Source organism: Bidens hawaiensis, unplaced genomic scaffold, assembly GCF_021521415.1.
Source record: "Bidens hawaiensis isolate Kalapana, Puna unplaced genomic scaffold, B.hawaiensis_p1.1 tig00012972_1, whole genome shotgun sequence".
In the NCBI taxonomy this organism is placed as follows: Eukaryota; Viridiplantae; Streptophyta; class Magnoliopsida; order Asterales; family Asteraceae; genus Bidens; species Bidens hawaiensis.
Window position 1 is genome coordinate 296,346 of NW_027492086.1, and position 7,989 is coordinate 304,334.

Sequence of the window (7,989 nt, forward strand, 5' to 3'; positions counted from 1 at the left end):
CAATAGTACTATTCACAAGCCACCGGCACCAAGTTAATCACTATGATCGTGGGGACTTTCGTGTGTTATGTGACAATCGTCAATTTCAGGTTAACTCCGTTAACTCAACTCCGTCAATTCAAACTTAAGATCATTGAATCTATAACGCACACCTCATTACATTTAAACTAGGGTTTAAATGACGCTAAACACTTACTACATGTGTAGTCTTTCGGGAATTGCACCGAAACGCAAACGAGTTGACACAAACGATTGATGAATAAACGAAAAACGTCAAAACAGTAATTATGTGATAATTATGTGTTATACTTATGTGTTATGTGATAACATGGTTATAAACGTTAACTCAAGATGTAAACAAGTTAGTTTAGGCTAGATAAGTAATACTTAGAAGTTGAGGGACTTGAATGTAACATATTATGTTTATAAATAATAATAATAAACCCTAAACCACTTTTGTTTTTCTTTTCCCTCAAGTCCCGATCGGAACCCCCCTCCCTTGGATCCTTGGCTGCCGTCACCTATACACACACATACAACCATCAATTTCAACTTTTGATCGAAGATTAAGGTGCTAGGAAGGTATAAACGACTATCCTATGCATCCTTTATACTTGATTTTGATGTTTAATGGGTTAATTGAAAACCCTAGATGGCCGATTTCATGTGTGTATGTGACTAATATGATTGTTGTTGATTTGATAATGATTTGATAACTAGAATGAATATTGTTACATGTTAATTGTTGTGTCTTTGATTTGAGTTCAAACAAAAACCCTAATCATGTATGTAATGTGTAATTGATGTGCATGGATAGTGATTATGGAGTCTAGAGTGTTATATGAATGCATGATGGTCCATAGATAGTTAATATGTTGAGTTTTGATGCAAACAGTTTCTGGACAGATTGTGTTATTGATGTTTAATTGACTGTAACGAGGTGTAAATGTGAAAATTGGTTGAGATTATTGATACTACAGTAAACTAGGTTGAGTCTAGTTTCTAAAGAATATAAATTTGCAATTTTTGGACGTGGAAAAGTTAACTTTTATGATTTTACAAAAACGTTGTGCAAAGCTGAGTTGTTAGACCTGCTGTTAGGTTGTTTTGTAAATATTACATCTCATGAACTACGAGACCAATTGGGTTGGTTCCACTTCTGGAAGTTGACTTATTGAGTTAGGAACCTAACCCAAGTGGTCTTGCATTTATTGGATTTTTCGTTTAACGGGAATTTCAAATAACATTCTGTTGCGCATGAATTTGACTGTTATGAGTTTGCTGTAATGATTTGATGATTGTGAGAAACCTATGTGGAATAAAAATATAATAAAATATGTTCTGGAAACCTAAGACATATATGCTTTTGTGATGATTTTTGGTAAATTAATTGTGATGCTATGATCGGTGAGATAGTACCATCTTTCAAATAGAATTTCTGTCTCGGTGAAACTAGCTGCTGAATTTTGTGAAAATGCATGAAACATGATACTTGCTATATAATTGTTATGTTTTGACCAAATTGCCCTTGCGGGGAATAATTGCTAATTGATTGTCATGATTTGACCAAATTGCCCTCGTGGGGAATAATGGCTAGTTAATTGTTATGTGTTGACCAAATTGCCCTTACGGGGAGTAATTGCTAGTGATGTACTTTATGAATACATGACACGTATATAATTGCTTACACATGTAACGTATCACAAATACATTTGTTAAAGTCACACACGATTCACAAACGAAGCACGAAACATGTTATGTGCATAGGTATTATGTGCCGGGTCTAGAGACTCGATAATATTCCGACACTTAGAAAAATCTCTTTGTTGTTTTAGAACGCTAGAGAGAGTTTTTCTGTGACGCGCATCTTGGTGATTTAATTTGGGAATTTCTTCGCAAACAGTGAGTTTCACTTTCCCCTTTTAAACTTTTTAAACGCTTTTCTCTTGGGGGAGATAACATACTCCGAAACGCATTTAAGATTTGGTTAATATAGATTATATATCACTTGTAAAGACTAAGTGGCAAACGCGTTAACTAAAAGTCCTTCATTCACATCGAACCGTTTAATATTGGGAATAGCGAGTCATTGTTGAGTAGTACTACTGGGTTTGACAAACCCCACCCAACGCTAAACTCGACTGGAGGTCGAGTGGGTGTAATTCTTGGCTAAACACATACCATGGTCTGGATGACCTGGTGGCAAGGCAAATGATAAACAGTCAGCTTCGGTGTCGAACACTTAGTGATACTTGTTTTATAGGCTAGCTACCTATAGATATATAATTGACATAACACTATCTGGTAACGCAAAACGCTGTAACGCAAAACGCTGAACGCAAACGCTAAATGCTTTATTTTATTATAAACTTGTGAACTCACCAACCTTGTGTTGACACTTTTAGTATGTTATTCTCAGGTAGCCGAGGCGGGCGCGCGGTTTAGGATCATGCATTGCTTGAAACACTTTTAACTATGCAAACTTATTTTTAACTGTTATCATTGGGTTTTAAGTCGTCCTGCGTGACGTAACATTGTTTTCTATGGTTTTACGCTTCCGCATTTAATTACTCGTAAACGTTTTCATGGTTTTGAAACTTTGTTTTATGGTTTGATTATAACTAATGATTCTGATCCTGTTAGTTCACACCCTCTGACGGTAAAACTCCGTTAGTGGTTTTTGAGGGTGTGACAGATTGGTATCAGAGCCATTGGTTATAGCGAACTAGAAGCTGCATGCATACTAGACTATAACCGCGACGACCCATTAGTTATAATGATACGCACTGCATAGATTTGTGTAGTCTTTGTTACCTTATCTCTTTACCTCTTTCACTCATACGCGCGCGCATACACGGCTTACCTGTAGGAATGTCGACGCCTCCATCATCATCATCATCTGATCCGATGACTCATGCTCACGGGAAGGAACCGCAGTTACCTACCGCATCGCCACCCCGTGTAGTCCCGGAACTCGAAGCTCCCGCACCGAAGAGGTACCGCTTATCCGGAGGCATGTACGAAAACGAAGTTAGCTGGGATTGGTACCCTAATATGATCAGACGTATGGTCTATCGAGAACAAGTTCCCCCGTTACCTCACCCGAACCATCCTGCTTACCCCAACACCCTACCACCCATAACCGAACCTGTAGAGCGTGTGCTCGCAGCTGTTGTTTCTTGTTTGGAGCGTGACTTGGGTTACATGCGCTATACGAGAGCTAACGTTTCCGGACTGTTAAAAGATAGAACCAAGCTGGAGGTTCAATTGGAACGTGTACCTTCAAGAATTACCTTGACTGCAAGCCCAGTTCGTTTAAGGGCACTGAGGGAGCTATAGGCTTCCTGCGTTGGGCTGAGAAGGCCGAATCGGTGTTTGAGATGTGTAATTGTCCCCCTGCCAGTAGGGTCAAATTTGCTGCGGGAACACTTGAAGATTCTGCCCTCACTTGGTGGAATTCAAACGTGCAGATCCTTGGATTGGAACTGGCTAACGCTATGAACTGGGAAGAGTTCAAAAACATGATGCGAGAAGAGTACTGTCCGAGAGAGGAGATTGCAAAGTTGGAACCCGAGTTTTGGTCATTGAAGATGGTGGGTTCAGAAATCGAAGCCTACACCACCCGTTCTCACGAGTTAGCTGTGATGTGTCCACGGATGGTAGACCCGCCTAGTAAGAGGATTGAGATGTATATTGAGGGGTTAGCACCACAAATTCAGGGCATTGTGACGTCTTCCAGACCAGCCACGATTCAACAAGCGATCCGATTAGCTCACAACTGACGGATCAAGCAGTGACCCAAGGTGCGTTACCACCTAGGGGTTCAACCACTAAAGCCCGTGACAACCCGAGCATTGACAACAGCAACAATAACCCGAGCAATGGAAAGAGAAAGTTTGACAACACCAGATCCTCATCCTCGAACCTCCCACAGCAACAACACTACCATAAGCCCGAATTCACTCGGAGCTTTAACAATCAGAGTCACAACAACAATAACAACGGTAGCGGGCAGGGTTCGAGCGGATATGCTGGGAAATATCCGAAGTGCAATAGGTGCAACTATCATCATGTTGGCCCGTGTGACCGTGTCAAGTGTCAAAGATGCGGAAAGATGGGTCACCAGGCGAAAGAATGTAGAGGAGACCTTACGGCAAAGGGTGCTCCTAAACCACCTATGACGACGAAGGGATGTTTCGAATGTGGGCAGGAAAGTCATTTCACGAAAGATTGTCCCAAGCTGAAACAGAACGACCACAATGGAGGTAATGGAAGTGGCAGTAGTGGTGGAAGCAATGGCAAAGGAAGAGCTTTTGTAATTGGGTCGGGTCAAGCCCGCAATGATCCGTACGTGGTGACTGGTAAGTTCCCTGTGAACGATTGTTTTGCTTCTGTATTGTTTGACACTGGAGCTGATAGGAGTTTTGTGTCGAAAGCCTTTAGCCAACTCTTAAACTTAACTCCAACTCCGCTAGATGCTAAGTTTCCTGTTGAATTAGCTGACGGTAAGACTATAGTAACGACTCATGTACTTGCGGGATGTAAGTTAAAACTGTCAGGTCATATTTTTGATATCGACCTCATACCTTTTACGCTTGGTAGTTTCGATGTCGTTGTCGGCATGGACTGGTTATCCGAGAACCGAGCGGAGATTATATGTCATGACAAGATAGTCCACATTTCTACCCCTTCCGGCGAGATCATTTCGATCCGAGGTGAGAGAAGCGGCATGACCACCTGCGTCATTACCCTTATGAAGGCGCAGAAGTATCTACGAAAGGGTCATCCTGCAATTTTGGCGCGGATTGTTGAGAAACCCGCGGAGGAGAAGCGAATTGAAGAGATACCGATTGTGCGAGATTTTCCGGAAGTTTTCCCGGAGGATTTGCCTGGACTCCCTCCTATACGAAAAGTCGAATTCCAAATCGAGTTGACACCCGGTGCAGCACCCATAGCACGAGCCCCGTATCGGCTCGCACCGGCGGAGCTTCAGGAACTGTCCACTAAGTTGCAAGATCTGTTGGATAAGGGTTTTATCCGACCTAGCTCATCACCATGGGGAGCCCCTGTCTTATTTGTCCGAAAGAAAGACGGGACTTTCCGCATGTGTATCGACTACCGGGAGTTGAACAAGGTGATGGTCAAGAACCGTTATCCTTTACCCCGAATTGATGATTTTTTTGACCAGCTTCAAGGATCGAGTTACTACTCGAAGATCGATCTGCGATCTGGTTACCACCAACTAAGAGTGCGCGAAGAAGATATCTCAAAGACGGCTTTCAGAACACGGTATGGTCACTACGAGTTTTCGGTTATGCCTTTTGGACTAACCAACGCACCAGCCGTATTTATGGATCTCATGAATCGAGTATGCAAGGCGTACCTCGACAAGTTTGTGATTGTTTTCATTGATGATATTCTTGTCTACTCCAAGAACGAAGCTGACCATGAAGAACACTTAAGGGTAATTCTGGAATTATTGAAGAAGGAATAACTGTATACTAAACTCTCGAAATGTGAGATTTGGCTTCGCGAGGTTCACTTTTTAGGACATGTGATCAACGAGAATGGTATCCATGTCGATCCCGGTAAGGTAGAGGCCATCAAAAACTGGGAAGCACCTAAGACTCCGACTGAGGTGCGGCAATTCCTAGGACTGGCCGGCTACTACCGACGTTTCATCGAGGGATTTTCAAAGATTGCTCAACCCCTCACCGCTTTGACTCACAAGGGCACTAAGTACAATTGGGGTGACGCGCAAGAATCCGCTTTTCAACTGTTGAAAACCAAACTCTGTAGCGCCCCTATTCTAGCCCTCCCCGAGGGAACGGAAAATTTTGAGGTACACTGTGACGCATCGATACAAGGTCTCGGTTGTGTGCTGATGCAACTCGAGAAGGTTATAGCTTACGCCTCTCGACAACTACGGGTTCACGAGAAGAACTACACGACCCATGATTTGGAACTCGGAGCTGTGGTGTTTGCCCTTAAGATATGGAGGGATTACTTGTACGGTACCAAGTTTACCATTTACACTGACCACAAGAGTCTCCAACATATCTACGATCAGAAGGAGCTGAACATGCGACAGCGTCGTTGGGTCGAGCTGCTCAAGGATTATGATTGTGCCATCAAGTATCACCCTGGCAAGGCCAATGTAGTGGCCAACGCCCTCAGCAGAAAAGAAACAGATAAACCCAGACGAGTGCGAGCATTGCAACTCACGATTCAAGCAAACTTACCCGACCAGATTCGCGAGGCGCAACACGAAGCTTTGAAAGATGATAATCTTCCATCGGAACTCATGCGGGGCATGAACAAGCAACTTGAAACCAGATCGGACGGGGTCCGATATTTTGAGAACCGGATTTGGGTTCCACGGTTCGGAGAGTTGAGAACTCTGGTGATGGACGAAGCACACAAGTCCCGATATTCTATCCACCCTGGCTCAGATAAAATGTATCATGATTTAAAGGCACTTTACTGGTGGCCGAACATGAAAGCCGACATTGCCACCTACGTGAGCAAATGCTTGACTTATGCCAGAGTCAAAATAGAATACCAGAAACCATCTGGTCTACTGCAACAACCGGAACTCCCAATGTGGAAATGGGAACACATCTCAATGGATTTTATCACGGGTTTACCTAAGACACCGACGGGATGCGATACCATCTGGATGATCGTTGACTGGTTGACTAAGTCTGCACACTTCTTAGCGATTAAGGAATCAGACAAAATGGAAAGACTGACTCGCGTCTACATGAAGGAAGTAGTGTATAGACACGGAGTGCCTGTCTCAATCATTTCTGATCGAGATTCTCGTTTCACTTCGCACTTTTGGAAGTCGCTGCAAAGTGCACTAGGCACCCGTCTTGATATGAGCACAGCATACCATCCTCAGACGGATGGGCAAAGTGAACGAACTATTCAGACCCTGGAGGATATGTTGCGTGCATGCGTGTTGGATTTCGGAAAAAGTTGGGAACCTCACTTACCTTTGGTAGAGTTTTCGTATAATAACAGCTACCACGCAAGTATTAAAGCAGCGTCGTTTGAAGCGCTGTACGGAAGGAAGTGTCGATCACCACTCTGCTGGGCAGAGGTGGGTGACAGCCAAATCACTGGTCCAGAACTGGTACTCGAAACTTCGGAAAAGATTGTTCAAATCCGAAATCGCATGGCAGCAGCACGAGATCGCCAAAAGAGTTACGCCGACAAGCGCCGGAAACCTCTCGAATTTCAAGTGAACGATCGAGTGTTACTCAAAGTCTCACCTTGGAAAGGTGTGGTTCGCTTTGGTAAGCGAAACAAACTCAACCCACGATATGTTGGTCCCTACCGAATAACTGAGCGCATTGGTCCGGCGGCTTACCGACTGGACCTACCAACGGAACTCAGTGGCGTACACAATGTATTCCACGTGTCCAATTTGAAGAAATGCCTATCTGTTGAAACCCAAGTAGTCCCTTTGGAGGAACTGCAAGTTGATGAACAGTTACGTTTCATTGAGGAACCAGTCGAGGTTTTGGATTGGGAAACCAAAACGCTCAAGCACAGCAAAATTCCAATCGTTAAGGTTCGTTGGTACTCGAGACGTGGACCGGAATTCACGTGGGAACGCGAGGATTAAATGATGAAAAAGTATCCTCATCTTTTTGAAGGGCTGACCAAACACAGAAAACCGCGAAACCCGGCAAACCGTCAGAAATCACCGGTGGTATGAATTAAATTTCGGGACGAAATTTCTTTCTACTAGGGGATGATATGACAAACTGAAAATTTTTCTTACTTTTTCAGACACTCATCACGACTTGACTCAAATTTTCGGGACGAAAATTCTTTAACATGGGAATGATGTGACAATCGTCAATTTCAGGTTAACTCCGTTAACTCAACTCCGTCAATTCAAACTTAAGATCATTGAATCTATAACGCACACCTCATTACATTTAAACTAGGGTTTAAATGACGCTTAACACTTACTAC